Genomic DNA, 16055 nt, shown 5'->3' on the forward strand with positions numbered 1-16055 from the left:
ATATGTGAGAACATAGATATTTCTTGAATGGAACACTTTTTGAAAATGAGAAAGAAAATGATTGCATAGGGAAAGTTCTGTTTCAGTGCAGACAAGGCCTTAAAACTTTGGAACAAATTAAATAAAAATAATAAATGAGCCATTATTTTCTTGGGGGTGCTATGGCTAATCTAGGAGGAACTATAGTGTCCCTTAGCACTGCCCCTGGTCGTGCATAGCCAGTAAAGCAGTATGACCTTCTCCTAATAGTAAAGTAAATCCCTTTGGCTGCTCCCTTGTTTTTGCACTCGGGGTCACCACAGCAAATCCAAGGTGGATCTGCATGTTGAATTGGCTGTTATGTGTCGACGCGGATTGAGGAGCGAACCTGCGTCAGACAGAACCCAGCGCATAAAATAACCAGAAAGCGGTTCCAACAACAAAAACAATTTATTTTTCACCTGTGCCTAAATAAAATGTACAAAACCAAAACCAACGTCCTTCTGGAGGAGTGACTGCTGGCACGCTCTCCAGCGCCCGCAAGGAGAGAAGTTCGGCGTTCCTGGACCCACTACCACCAGACAAACACCCCCCAGGTGGACACGACAAACTATCTGTGAAGCAAAGAAGATGTGAGGTAAGTCAGCAGTTACAACAATGTCTTTCAAAAGACACACGCTATCAGCAACACATTCAGGTCTGTACTTTTTATCTTTATGCAAATGAGCAGCTTCTCATAACAGGTGGAGGATCACTTATCCTGCACGCCACAGCAGTGAGAAGCAAGCTGCACAATTCTCATCACAATTCAAGTATACTGTGTAACAAAACACCAAGTTACTATCAACAATTAGTCAAATACTTAATTACCTTTAATGTGTGCTGACAGCATGTGTCCTCACCCTTCCTTGCTTCACGGCTCGATGTGTCAAACCCAGGTGCGGTCCTCAGCGTCTCACAAACGAACATCACAAGGTAGAGTTCCCGGCAGTTCTGCTTGAATCACACATGCCTTAAAAGCAGAACGCCATCCAATTATCTGCTTCAGCTGAAAGTCTTTAAGGTTGCATGTGAGCACCAGTCACAGGTGCTTCACATGATGTTGATGAGGGTGAGGATTCTTCAGCCAGCACCTTCTCCACAGACAAATCAGTTTCCATGCCACCTGAAGAGCAAAGAAAAGAAAAGAACACCAAAACATCCAGCCACACCCCCCAACACACAACAGTACCCCCCCATCAACGGGAAGCCTCCCGGCGACCGAACAGACCAGACCCGAGAACAGCACCTCCCTCCAGGGTCCACGTCAGGAAGTAGACAGCACCACGCTCCCAAGGTCCACCACAGACAGCAGGACAGGCACCGCAGCTGGAAGGCCGGCTGGAATCAACAAAGCCCCAAAACATACCCCAATACACTCCAACACACAGAAAAAAAAACATAAAACCCACCCAAAACCTCCCCAGGGGACCGTCCCATCAAACCCCGGGAAGAAAAGAAAAACTCCCAAACGCCAAAACCCAACACAGCCCCACAAACACAATACAAACAGAAATGCATAAAAGAAAAATAACAAACAACCCCCCCAGAATGACCTGCAGAGTCCAACACCCCCCAGAAGGCCTTCATCGCCAGTTCCAGGAGGAACAGCCAGAACCATGATCCCACACAGGTCCCCAGGTATACATGGAGCAAAACGGCGCCCCCCAGGGGACCGTACCATCAACCCCAGGAGGTACCCTCCCCACAACCCCGGAACCCCAGACCCGGTCACACTTGGCCAGTTGGCCCCAAGCCAATTCCCCCCCAGAGGACCGTCCCATCAACCCTGGAGGTGGAACCCGGAAGGAAACAGAACAAAATCAAACATCAACCCCCGGAGGACTACCAAAAACAACCCCGGGGGGATATAAAACGACTGTAAACCCTGTCACCCTCCCCGGCACCTCGAAAGACCCCAGGTCTCTCCCAGAGCCTTCGGCGGCTCAATTTTGGCGAACGGCTCAAAATATCAAGCCGGAGAAGGGAACAGAAAACAAAACTAACCCAGCTCCAACCCCAAGGCGCAGCAGAGAACCGGAAATACGTCCGGTGCCCCAACTCGACCATACCCCAGCCTCTCGGGAGGGGTGGAACTACCGAAATGGCGAACGGCAACAGATCGGCCCACCCCTCCGACTGAGGTAAGTCTCCGCTGCACCACACCCCGGCAACACCAATGACGAACGGTACAAAGGCTCACCGAGGCTGGAGTGGAACCGGGCCCTAACCAAACCAAAAAAAACGCCTCTAACACCCCCCCCCCTAGGTGCAGAGGTCTTCTGAGAATGCTCAGCGTGACCAACCTGCACCACCCCACCACCCACAAGACAAACGGTCTTGGGGCAAGTGAGGTTGGGGTTAGGGATGTAGAGAAATAAAAAACAACAAAATAAAACGACCCAACAACCCAAACAGAAAATACCTAAAAACACATAAAAAATTAATAATGACGTGAGCTCAGGCGGACTTCCAACCGCCTAACAGTCACTCCACCAGATACGCCTCTGACTCCCCATACAATTATAACCCCTATTTAAAGAAAAAACATTTACCCGTGCTAGATTTTTTTTTAATTTTTTTTTTATGTGTGTTATGTTGCCTGTCCCGGAACACTTGGAGACACGTCACCATTATTTCTCTTGACGTTTACATGTCGGGGCAATACAGTAATCTCTGCTCGTCCGAGCTGCATGGGCTCGTCAACAGGAGGAGCCAGAGGTCCCGTCGGAGGAGCCTCAGTGGGGCAAAGAAGAGGCGGCCCAGATCTGTGTCGGGGAAAGCCCTGAGACGAAAAAACCCGCTCTGATGGGCGTCCTCTCTTGCGTCCACGCTCCTTCATCCGATCATCTAGACGAATCACCAACGATATTAGCTCATCTAATTCGTTTGGCTCGTCACGGACTACCAGCTCGTCTTTCAATGACTCACCCAACCCATCTACAAATACGCCTCGTAAAACTGCGGCATTCCAACCTGTGGGTGACGGAGTTATCGGCACCGGTATCGATAGTGCCACAGCTGGAGCAGCAGGAAGCAGAACGGCTTGCGCTGCAAGCTCCATAAGACGGGCGTCTGTTTGTTTAATTTGGTTCGCGAGATGCTGTAATTGCTCCCGTATGTTCTCCAAGTGTTCTTGAACTTTTTCAACAAAAGGAACAGCTTCTGCCGCTGGGTCCATTATGGAATGGCCGGGAACTACTGTTATGTGTCGACGCGGATTGAGGAGCGAACCTGCGTCAGACAGAACCCAGCGCATAAAATAACCAGAAAGCGGTTCCAACAACAAAAACAATTTATTTTTCACCTGTGCCTAAATAAAATGTACAAAACCAAAACCAACGTCCTTCTGGAGGAGTGACTGCTGGCACGCTCTCCAGCGCCCGCAAGGAGAGAAGTTCGGCGTTCCTGGACCCACTACCACCAGACAAACACCCCCCAGGTGGACACGACAAACTGACTATCTGTGAAGCAAAGAAGATGTGAGGTAAGTCAGCAGTTACAACAATGTCTTTCAAAAGACACACGCTATCAGCAACACATTCAGGTCTGTACTTTTTATCTTTATGCAAATGAGCAGCTTCTCATAACAGGTGGAGGATCACTTATCCTGCACGCCACAGCAGTGAGAAGCAAGCTGCACAATTCTCATCACAATTCAAGTATACTGTGTAACAAAACACCAAGTTACTATCAACAATTAGTCAAATACTTAATTACCTTTAATGTGTGCTGACAGCATGTGTCCTCACCCTTCCTTGCTTCACGGCTCGATGTGTCAAACCCAGGTGCGGTCCTCAGTGTCTCACAAACGAACATCACAAGGTAGAGTTCCCGGCAGTTCTGCTTGAATCACACATGCCTTAAAAGCAGAACGCCATCCAATTATCTGCTTCAGCTGAAAGTCTTTAAGGTTGCATGTGAGCACCAGTCACAGGTGCTTCACATGATGTTGATGAGGGTGAGGACTCTTCAGCCAGCACCTTCTCCACAGACAAATCAGTTTCCATGCCACCTGAAGAGCAAAGAAAAGAAAAGAACACCAAAACATCCAGCCACACCCCCCAACACACAACATTGGCACAGGTTTTACGCCGGATGCCCTTCCTGATGCAACTCCACATTACATGGAGAAATGTGGCAGGGGTGGGATTTGAACCCAGAGCCTTCTGAACTGAAACCAAGTGCATTAACCACTTGGCCACCACCTCTGCTATGACCTTCTCCTAATGTATGTGCCAATTTATCTATGTCTGTTAGCAAGTTAAAATTTGTAATTTTCTGAGCACTTTAAAACATATCTCTCTCTTGGTAGTTGATATTTTGGACAATAGAAGAGGAAGTGTATTTCTGTCTCACCCTCACCAGTCTTACAGTGACCACAGAGCTGCTGCTCTTTTGGAAGCCATGGTTTTTCTGTGTCTTCCTTTTTCTGTTGCCAGATTTTGGTCACAAATCCTGTTCTTGGTCAGAAACTGTCTCTGCTTTGTATCTCTGACAGTGAAGAGATACTCTGCTAATTTAAAATGTCTTTTTAAATATTTAAACTGTATGGACATTTTCTGTATGTTCTGTAGGGGAAGCCAGGGGACAGTGGATCAGAAATGTTGTTTTGTGGCAGCATAAACACATTATGCATAGGTTTAGGTTATTCTACTATGGATTTAATACAGCAAATTATTGTGTGTAAGGCTGTTATTTACTTCTCCCCAAGTGTAATTTACAGGTGTTTAAAATCAATTTTAAAATTTTTGATTCACTGTGCCCTGGACACTAATTCACAGGGCACTGCGAATCAACTTAGAATATAATGAAAAAACACAATTATAAAGATTTCTTCAAAATTATTAAATATATGCTGATGCATATACAAACTATAATCCAGCAAACCAACTATGTAATGTGTGAGTGTCTTATATAGTGATATAAGTCCTTTAGAAACTATTATAAATACAACTGTCATGATGTCTGTTCAAACATGAAAACAGTTGTTTATATACACAAATTTATAGAAATAATTCATGGAAAAATAAATGCATAAACTTCAACAAGTAATATTTGTCATCCACTTGATACTGGGGCTTAGTAAATCAGTTTCTAGACTGACTCACTGTGCCCGCGGGTGCATGTGACACACATGAGTCATGTTATGAAATAGCTGAGAGTCTGGAGAAGACATAACACATGCTCACCAGTTGGATGGGGTAGTCTTCTAACTAATATTTTTTTGGGCCACCTTTCCTCTGTTTTGAGAAATCAATACAAAGACATACATCCACAAAATGTACTTTTGATAGGAAAAAAATGACTTCACTTGCCACTTAGTTTTACCCTTAATGTATCCAAAAACAAACCACTAATTTATAACGGGGATGTATTTATGCATGAAAATACAGCATAAAATATGGCTGCAAATATATATGTAGTTTTGCAGATATAGCTACTGATTCACTGTGCCCTGTGATTCACTATGCCCCAGTTTCCCATCCACTATATCATCTCATACTTTTTTCTTGGATGACTATACGTGGGCTGTCAATAAAGTAACGGTCCTTTTTATTTTTTTCAAAAACTATATGGATTTTATTCATATGTTTTTACGTCAGACATGCTTGAACCCTTGTGCGCATGCGTGAGTTTTCCACGCCTGTCGGTGACGTCATTCGCCTGTGAGCACTCCTTGTGGGAGGAGTCGTCCAGCCCCTCGTCGGAATTCCTTTGTCTGAGAAGTTGCTGAGAGACTGGCGCTTTGTTTGATCAAAATTTTTTCTCAACATGCATGTCTTGTGGATGGTGCCCCGCAGGACAGACACCGCATTATGTGGAACAGAGCTCACATGGGTGATGTGACATTCAGATCACCTGCTGCGTGTTATGATCTGATAGACGTGCGGACGGGTCCGCGCGTCGGGACGCAGCCGGCGCGGTGCGGCGGCACAGGAAAAACACCTCCGTGTTGATAACCATTTGTAAAATCCAGGCGGCTTTTGATGGCTTTCAGTGGAGTGAGTATATGAGAAATTGTTTAACAGGCAGGACATGTTCCAACTTGTCCTTAAGGCTTTCAACAGAGGTGTTTTTCCTGTGGCGGAGCGTCACGGCGGCTGCGTCCCGACGCGCGGACCCGTCCGCACGTCTTTCATTAAAAAAAATCTCCTTTAACAGTGGAATATCCGGATAAAATGCTGAAACCGACTTCTTCTGAAACTTCTCTGTTCTCTCACGACGTCCTGGATCAATAGAACCTGAAATGTGGAGGTTTTCAGCTTGAACAGGCTGACGACAGCGGCTGAGAGCGCTGAGCGACGTCTCGCACCGTGGGAAGTCCTTAAAGCGACAGAATCACCTCAAAATCCCTCATCAGCCGTTAAAATTTTCACTGAAAACCAGCTTAATTTTTTGAACCGTGTCCACTTCGATGTGTCTCACAGGTTTAGAAAAAATTTTGATCAAACAAAGTGCCAGTCTCTCAGCAACTTCTCAGACAAAGGAATTCTGACGAGGGGCTGGACGACTCCTCCCACAAGGAGTGCTCACAGGCGAATGACGTCACCGACAGGCGTGGAAAAACTCACGCATGCGCACGAGGGTTCAAGCATGTCTGACGTAAAAACATATGAATGAAATCCATATAGTTTTTGAAAAAAATAAAAAGGACCGTTACTTTATTGACAGCCCACGTATGTCTACCTTTATCAGTGCTCTTCTGATTGAAGCAGCACTGTTTACTTAAGACATCTTGTGCAAAACACCATTTGGTCTTTAAATATATACCAGTTTTTTTAATTATCAAATTTACAGATTATGTGAGCCTGAAATGGAATGGTCCTTATTGTCTCACAGCAATTTTTTTTTTTTTTTTTAGTTTATGGTGCATTCCCATGTTCATCGGCTCTGTTTGGGTGGACTGTATTTTATATCCTAATTTATTCTACATATTTCGGGTTGTTTCTGATGTCATTGGGTGACTGTTCTGGGATGTCTCTTTTTAAAAATGTACGAGGTCTGTCCAAAAAGTATCAGACCTTTTTATTTTTTTCAAAAACCTTATGGATTTGAATCATGTGTGCTTGCATGAGCCAACCTTGAACCTTCGTGTGCATGTGTGAGTTTTTTCACGCCTGTCGGTTGCGTCATTCGCCTGTGAGCAGGCTATGAGTGAGCACTGGTCCTCCCCCCTCGTTGGATTTTCATTTTGAGGAAATTGTCTGAACGATTGGAGCAGCGCTGAATCAAATTTTTCCAGAAACTGTGAGAGACAGCCAGGTGGAAACCATTCGGAAGATTCAAATGGCTTTCGGTGGCTTTTCAGTCGATTAAGTATCCGAGGAATTGTGTAAGAGCTGGACATGTCACAACATGTCCTGTGAGACTTCCAACTTCCACACGTCGTTCATTACAAAATCTCCTGTAACAATGGAATGTGCCAAAAAAGTGCTGATGTCCACCTCTTCTGCAATTTCTCTGGTAGTCAGACGACATACCGGATCAACACAGCGTTCACTTTGGAAATGATCTGGTCGTTTCAGCATGTCGATGGCCGATCGGAGCGCGGCACACCCTCCGCCATTGTGCGCCGTCTTTAAACCGGTTGTAACGCTCCTTAATCTGTGTGATGCCCATAGGATTGTCACCGAAAGCCGCCTGAATCTTCCGAATGGTTTCCACCTTGCTGTCTCACAGTTTCTAGAAAAATTTGATGAAGCAAAGCTCCAGATTGTTCCACCTCGTAATGAAAATCCAACGAGAGGGGAGGACCAGTGCTCACACAAAGCCTGCTCACAGGCGAATGATGCAACCGATGGGCGTGAAAAAAATCACGCATGCGCATGAAGGTTCAAGGTTGGCTCATGCAAGCACACATGATTCAAATCCATATGGTTTTTGAAAAAAATAAAAAGGTCTGATACTTTTTGGACAGACCTCGTATTTATATGCACTGGGTTATGAGCATAATCCATGGGCTTCTGTTTCAGTTTGCAGAGACCTTTAAACCTCACAAGTCAATGAGGCCCATCAAAAAAATGAAGTATATTAAATTTATTGGTGGACAGAGATGGTACGGTGCAGTGTGATTTCTTTTACAGCCAGACTGTAATTATTATTCTCAGACAGCAATGGAAATACCTGAAAACGAGAGAGAAAGAAACAAGATGAGAACGAGACAAAACTATTCATTTGTGGATGACAGGTTTCTAAGTTCAAAGGAATGGGCTCATCTTCATGTCTAAATGTGAAAAATAAAAGGATGTTATTCCTTTGAACACACACATATACAGACCAACGTACACACAAACAAATTATGACTACGCCTAGTTATTACCTAAGCACACAGAGTTAGTCTGAAGGAATGCTTGCCGTGAAACATGCCAGGTCCAGACACAAAGCCTTGTGTTAAAACACAGAAACACACACATACCCACAGTGTGAGAGAAATAACTACGTGTATATGTAATTAGAAGGCAAAAACAAGGCAAACACATGTTTGGGTCTTGCTCTCTGGCCGGCACTTCAGTTCATTTGCACTGCTGTGCAGAGGGTTCAATAAAACTAAGTCATTTGGTGCTGCTAAACACATGGTGTCTTGCTGAAATAGCATGAGGCTGAAACCGGCCAACAATGTGCATGTTTTAAGTGCGCACATCAGCAGATTTAGTTAGGAAGTCTAATTAATGCAAAGCGATTAATAGCACAAATATTAGTTTTATCAGGTAGTTATCCTTTCAACTGTATTCCTCAAAAATGTCATGGAGTGTTTTGGTTTTCATCTGTGCACATGAACATGTGGACATGCACAGAAATGCTTACACATGCACATACTTTGCTTTCCAAGTCCACAGACGAGCTTTATTAGCTCACAGCTCTAGTTAATTAGGAGTCATGTTTCACAACTAGAAGTTATGCATCTCTTTTTTATTCTTTTTCTTTTTTTTTTCTGGTGCCGGTCAAAAAGCTTTCTTCTGAAATATCTGATACGAAAAGCAAACAAATGGCTTTAATAACTTTGAGCTTACATTATCAGCCACACAGCAGAATTCTAAAGGAGCAGATGTCAAAAAATCAACATAAAAAATGGCAGCAGTAGAACTCATTGAATAGCTGGCGAAATTTATTGCGCTATCATTCATCAAGAGATAAAAAGAAAGTAAAACAAGTGTGTGTGTGTGTGTGTGTGTGTGTGTGTGTGTGTGTGTGTGTGTGTGTGTGTGTGTGTGTGTGTGTGGAGGGGGGTTAAGAAAGAATCTGTGGGAAAGAGGAAAGATGAGAAATTAAACTGAAACACAGAAGAGAAAGACAGATTGCGCCCTCTCTGGTATGTCATCTTTATGAGCTGTCTGTTGAGAAAAAGTGAGTAAAAACTGGACTCAGGTGTAGTTTGACATCGAAAAAGCTATTTCCCCATTTGGATCATGGAATGTCACGTAAACAAATTAGAAAAAATACCCTTTTGATAAAGGAGAGGGGATGTTTTGTCGGGCAATGCATTGAAAGCTGAGCACAGTCTTGTTTATGTGTGCCCCATCTTTTCAGATGAGGAGAACACCAGGCCTCCAACATCTCTGCTCCTGTCACCTTACCTGTCTGTCTCTGGTATTCTTGTTATGTAGAGCACATGATGTGTCTCTGTGTGTGTGTACATGTGAATGAGAAATGCTAACCAGTTCTCTGTCCTCCTTGTACCCAAATTAAATTCCAGTAATGATGTTTAAAGGCAGAATCCTTTTTCGATTTTTAATCATTTAAGTCATAAAACTGCTTTAATTGGCACCACTACAGATTTATTCAATACTATTTAAATAAAGGAGTCACAGTTTTATTCACAAATGTAAGTTGTGCTTGTCAGGAGAAATGCTGTCCTACCTACGATTTTCTGACAAACCTTTGTATCTTAAAACTCAAGAGCTGTAAAGCTTTCAAAATCGAAATTTTCACTTCAGAACTTCCAGTGATGGAGCTGAACACCAAAACCTGAGTCCAAAAGGAAGAAGAAAACATCTCTGCTCTTCAAAATGTGAGGAAACTGTCTCCAAAAACTCCACCAAGAGGTCAAAGCTGCAGAGGAGACCTTCATCTGGTTAAATGTCCAACTCACCTGTTGTCTCTGCAAACTTACACTTGCTGCTATGCTTCTAAATAAAAGAAAAGCTCTAAAGAGCAATTATTTTATTATTTGAAAAAGCTGTTTCCTTTTATGTTTTAACATTAAATGAATGAATCATTAACCCTGTGGAGTCTTGGGTATTTGTTTTTGACTACTTTTGGTTTTACCTTCATAATTTACTTTTAAAAAACTGTTTACCTTGCCTTGTTTGCTGTCATTTTTTTCAGCACAACCTCACTTGTGTGACTTTATAGTTTTTTCTTTCATGCTGACATACTGCATTAAAAGAGTGACCCTAAATTCACCCAAAAACCTAAAATTCAAATCAGAAAAAAGGAAACCAGAAATATGTTTAACAAACCATTTTTATAACTTAGAATGCAAATATAAATTGTAAATTTCAAAAATGTATGTAAAAATGTAGCATAAACAAAGTTATATACAACAATTTACATTAACATGCTGGAAATGCTTCAGGCATTTTTGTAGCTATTTACATGCAATAAGATGCAACACAAACTATTTTTGTGTCAGTTCCTGTCCAATGCACATCAGAAGCCCACAAAATTTGTACAGATATTCCACCTCAATATCCATGTGTATTTTTCCCTAATTCCTTGTTTTTGTAGCATCGTTTACTGGTGTTGGTACAGACTGTCCTGACTGTGTTAGCGTCCAAAAAAAAAAAAAAAAAAAAAAAAAACAATAGAAAAAAAGAAAACACTACAAAAAGGTGTTTTGGACGTTGGGGGGGTGTCTCTACCTGAACTCCTGTGTTCTCTGCCTCAGTCTGCTGACTGCTGGGGCAGTGTGTGTTGCATTGGTTTATGTTTTCAGTACTGGTCATAGTAATTCCTGTCCTGTATAATGGTTGCCAAACCATGTAAGTAATAGTTGCCTTCATCGTCACAGACCAACCACAGCATAATACCCAGCCAGAAATTCCATCCAACCATCCAAGCTCTTCAGAAACCTTGAGGGTTCTCTGTTATCATCAGCTCCCACGGGATCATCTTCAGAAACAAAAGCGTCACATCCAACAAAACAGGAACCAAAAGGATGTAGCAATCAAGCAATCATTGGAAATATGCTTCAGTAAGTTCATCTAATTCATACTGCTGACAACTACTGTAAAATGTGTGCATGAAATGACCCAAAGCAGTTCTGAGATCAGTAGGAGATGGACCACCCAGCAGTGGAGCTAATCCCTTGGCTGCACAGTTGAAGCCTTGCTACATCAACACTGTGACAGGCTGGATAGGATATTAGAGTGGAGTAAAAAATACAATGGCACCTATTGATGACTGGTGTTAGATTTTATCCCACCAAGCTCTACTCTGTTCTTGGTGAGAAGACTAATCAGGTCCAAGAGGAGAGTCTTTCTTTTTCAGTTCCCTCTCTCTCCCACCCTGTGCTCACTGGTGTACAGTTCACATTCAACATAGTTTTAATTACAGGTGGTGATCACAGTGGTTTCAAAGTGTAGGTTGGGTGTCACAGGAAGGTTAATGTGGTTCTCTTGGGCATTCTGATACCCAGCATTATTGTGCTTATGGCTCTCAGGTTTTCTCAGGTGTTACTGTGTACCACAGTATTTATGATTGTGTTTACCAAACAATGACAATCTCATACTGGACCATGCCTGATCTCCCCAACTGACAGATCATTTCAAAAATCCATCAGCAATACAGTAACAAAAGGGCTGTTAATAACAACTTGACTGGCAACATTTTGTGATAATGTTGCAGAAACCGGGAATTACATTTCTCCTCTGTCATTCAGTGCAACCTTGCTAAATCGTCCCATGGGAGAAAATGTACTGCCATGCAATACTTTATCTTGATCAAAACCAAATGGATAGAACACATAGTGTTTGAAAATGTCTGCCCCACTGCTGCAGTATTAGAGTTACAATATATGAGACATTCACTAATTATTAGCCCAACAGTGAGACAAAAAGCAGTAACGGAGTCATGATACAAAGCCCAGTTTGAACTCTAAACACATGTCGAAACTTAATCATCTCCCAACTGGAACTTTAAGCTAACCCTTCATTTGAAGCTAAAACTAATTCATAAACAGGTCTTTGAAGTGAGCAAAATACCCTCACAGCATTTCAAATTTGATAAAGCACTTTGTAATTGATCACTTAGCACCTAAGGTTACTGTGGTCAAACCATCTATTCAGTGAGTATTGGTGGCTTGGCAGAAAGACACTGCAGCCCACTGCTGGTTCTGTTTTAGCCCGTCAAACAAAGTCACATCAAACACACAGCCAGCGGCATATAACACGACATGAAGATGGAGAAGGAGAAGAACAGAACAGAGAGAAATGCAAAGGAAGTGAAAGAGAAGCATTGATTCAAAGCAACCCCCAAAAGTGGAAGCCTGAGGATAAACAACCAATCAGAAAATGATTGCTGTCGAGCCCAATCAGAAGACAATCCAATAGGAATCCTCTCCAGACACAACCAGCTAACCCCCAAAGGTATGCACAAAAATAAGACAAATACACAACTTCAACTAGATATACAGCAGCATCTTAACCCAGGTCCTGACTTTGTCTAGCATTTGCACGTGTAAAGGCAAGGGAATCTGTGTTCAATCTACCACCACTCAGAATCCTTTCTGTCTGTCGCATTGAACAGGACGTTTGCATGTGCATGTGTAGAAGAAGGCAGAGCCATTACTTTCATTGCTGACAGATGGGACTGATGTCTGGACAAGGATACACTCAGGCAGGAAGGACGACTTTGGGGGACAACTGGACGTCACTGTCCATCTGTGGTTGTGTGTGTGACTGTGTTTGTTTATAAGACAGATTCTGTCTGGTCTGTATTCACAAGGGGAAGACACAGTCAAGTGCAGATGTGATTGGACAGTGACAGTTTTGTAATCTTACCTCAATGCACCATCATGGTGGAGTTGTAATAAATGAATCAAGATGTGCTTGCAGTGTAGATTTTCAGATTTAATTCAAGAGGACTGAACAAAAGCGTCAAATTGGAATTACAGCCATTTTTGCTGTCCCTGCCATTTACAGAGGATGTAATTAATTGGACAAACACAAGGAAAACTGTCAATACGGTTCATCACTTTCAGAGCCAGTTTACTTTAGACAAGTCAGGGGATGCAGGGCTTGACAGTAACGCTTGTCCACTCGACGGTGGTGAGTGAATGGTGCTATTGGACTAGTGCTCCATACCCATGTCTTACCCACTGTGGCAAGTAAATTTTCAGCCATATTTAGAATGTCAGAAATCAATGTACGTATTTCAGTAATGTTCCTGGAGTAGCAGAAGCATTTTTTTTATCACATGATTTAAAATAATTTAAACCAAATTCTCTAAATCTGTACTCGTTTCCCCCTCATCTAGTCTTATATGGTGTTGGAATGAGCAGGCCCACTCAGCTCACACAGATCACACACATCATCAGCGGTTTCAGAGCAATAATAATAGGCATCAACCCCCGTGGTGAAAGCTTATATATATATATATATATATATATATATATATATATATATATATATATATATATATATATATATATATATATATATATATATATATATATATATATATGTATGTATGTATGTATGTATGTATTCCATTCTCCTTTCCTTCAAATATACACCGCTTGTTGTTTCTCTTGGATGTCACATAATGGAAACGTCGGACCATAGCGTTTTACACATACACTGTAATTCATTATTATCAGGTTGTCCTAAAAGTTCCCTAAAAAGCCTTCAGTTAATTCAAAATGCTGCAGCTAGAGTACTGACGGGGACTAGAAGGAGAGAGCATATCTCACCCATATTGGCCTCTCTTCATTGGCTTCCTGTTAATTCTAGAATAGAATTTAAAATTCTTCTTCTTACTTATAAGGTTTTGAATAATCAGGTCCCATCTTATCTTAGGGACCTCGTAGTACCATATCACCCCAATAGAGCGCTTCGCTCTCAGACTGCCGGCTTACTTGTAGTTCCTAGGGTTTGTAAGAGTAGAATCGGAGGCAGAGCCTTCAGCTTTCAGGCTCCTCTCCTGTGGAACCAGCTCCCAATTCGGATCAGGGAGACAGACACCCTCTCTACTTTTAAGATTAGGCTTAAAACTTTTCTTTTTGCTAAAGCTTATAGTTAGGGCTGGATCAGGTGACCCTGAACCATCCCTTAGTTATGCTGCTATAGACGTAGACTGCTGGGGGGTTCCCATGATGCATTGTTTCTTTCTCTTTTTGCTCTGTATGCACCACTCTGCATTTAATCATTAGTGATCGATCTCTGCTCCCCTCCACAGCATGTCTTTTTCCTGGTTCTCTCCCTCAGCCCCAACCAGTCCCAGCAGATGACTGCCCCTCCCTGAGCCTGGTTCTGCTGGAGGTTTCTTCCTGTTAAAAGGGAGTTTTTCCTTCCCACTGTAGCCAAGTGCTTGCTCACAGGGGGTCGTTTTGACCGTTGGGGTTTTACATAATTATTGTATGGCCTTGCCTTACAATATAAAGCACCTTGGGGCAACTGTTTGTTGTGATTTGGCGCTATATAAAAAAATTGATTGAATTGATTGATTGATACGTAAACACGTTTATCGGTGTGTGGGTTTTCTTCCTGCTCACAGACTGTGACATTCTGTGACATGGCCATAGGTAGCAGGGAAACAGTCATACAGAGTAAAGATCCACTTTTGAAGACATTTTAAGACATTTTGCACATACTACTACTACTACCACTACTACTACTACTACTACAACTACTACTACGAATAATAATAATAACAAACATATGTTTAACAAATAAAACATTCAATCAGTACTATACTGAGTGCCTTAGCTTTACTCCTACAATTCTGTGCTAAGTGGAAATGAGGAACAGTAGAAAAAAATGGTTTAATTAATTTTAACCTCTTAAAATAGGTCAAGATTAGTTATCTTTGTACTTGTCCAAGGTCTGTGTCCCAAGAATGTTCCCTGTTGAATTTGAAGACCCATGCAATCATAGGACTGGAACTATGCTGAACACAGACTGATAGATGGATAGACGCAAATCCTTCGCAATACACAACAGCCATATTTTGGCCTTGGGTAACAAAGTGGAAAAGGTTAAGGCCCCCTGACACTTGCACAACTTTGATCCGTGCACTTGCACGTACTCTGCCATGCACAAGCGTAAACTCGTCTCAAACCCATTGTAAACTGTTGTAAACTGCATGCAGCTTTGTGCAAGTGCGCAAAGAAAATTTTGAAATGTTCAAAATCTCCATCACGCATTAATTATGAGAACGTCACTTGAACATTATGCAAACAATTCAAAAACACAGTGTGAGTGCGAGTGATTGCATCAGCGCACTGCATCAGCGCACTGCATCAGAGCGCAGCTCATCTGAACGATTATAATGAAATGGTAAATCTATCATAAACATACTTTTACAAGTGCACACAAAAAGGAATGAACATGCAACTATTTTACCAAGCTATTACAATATAAACATGACAAATAATTAGCTTTTTAGATGGTTCCATATGCTTTCTCCACCTCATTAAGCACGCGCATATGAAAGAGAGAAAAACTACAACTGGAATAGTCCTTTATGATTCCGGAAGCAATTAGAGGCGTTTTCAAGAGCCAACTCACAGATAAAATAATTGATATGCTACAAAATAATTATTTTATATATGCAGCGTTCAGTGCACAACGTGTGGCAGCTAATGGAACAAAGCATGGCGTCCAGCTGGGAACACAGCGGGTGGGATCGTCATGATGATGTGCGTGCAAGTGCACAGCTCAAAGTCATGCAAGTGTCAGGGCACCTTTAGCTTTTATTAAATGTAACCATTATACAGTAGCTATGAAAGGGCAAAATGTGCCTAGTGCAATTTCTGTCTGTGAGACTCAAGCCTAGCCTTTAAATGATTCAGGATGAGGCTGCTTGAATAATGG

This window comes from Thalassophryne amazonica, chromosome 6, assembly GCF_902500255.1.
Source record: "Thalassophryne amazonica chromosome 6, fThaAma1.1, whole genome shotgun sequence".
Classification (NCBI taxonomy): Eukaryota; Metazoa; Chordata; class Actinopteri; order Batrachoidiformes; family Batrachoididae; genus Thalassophryne; species Thalassophryne amazonica.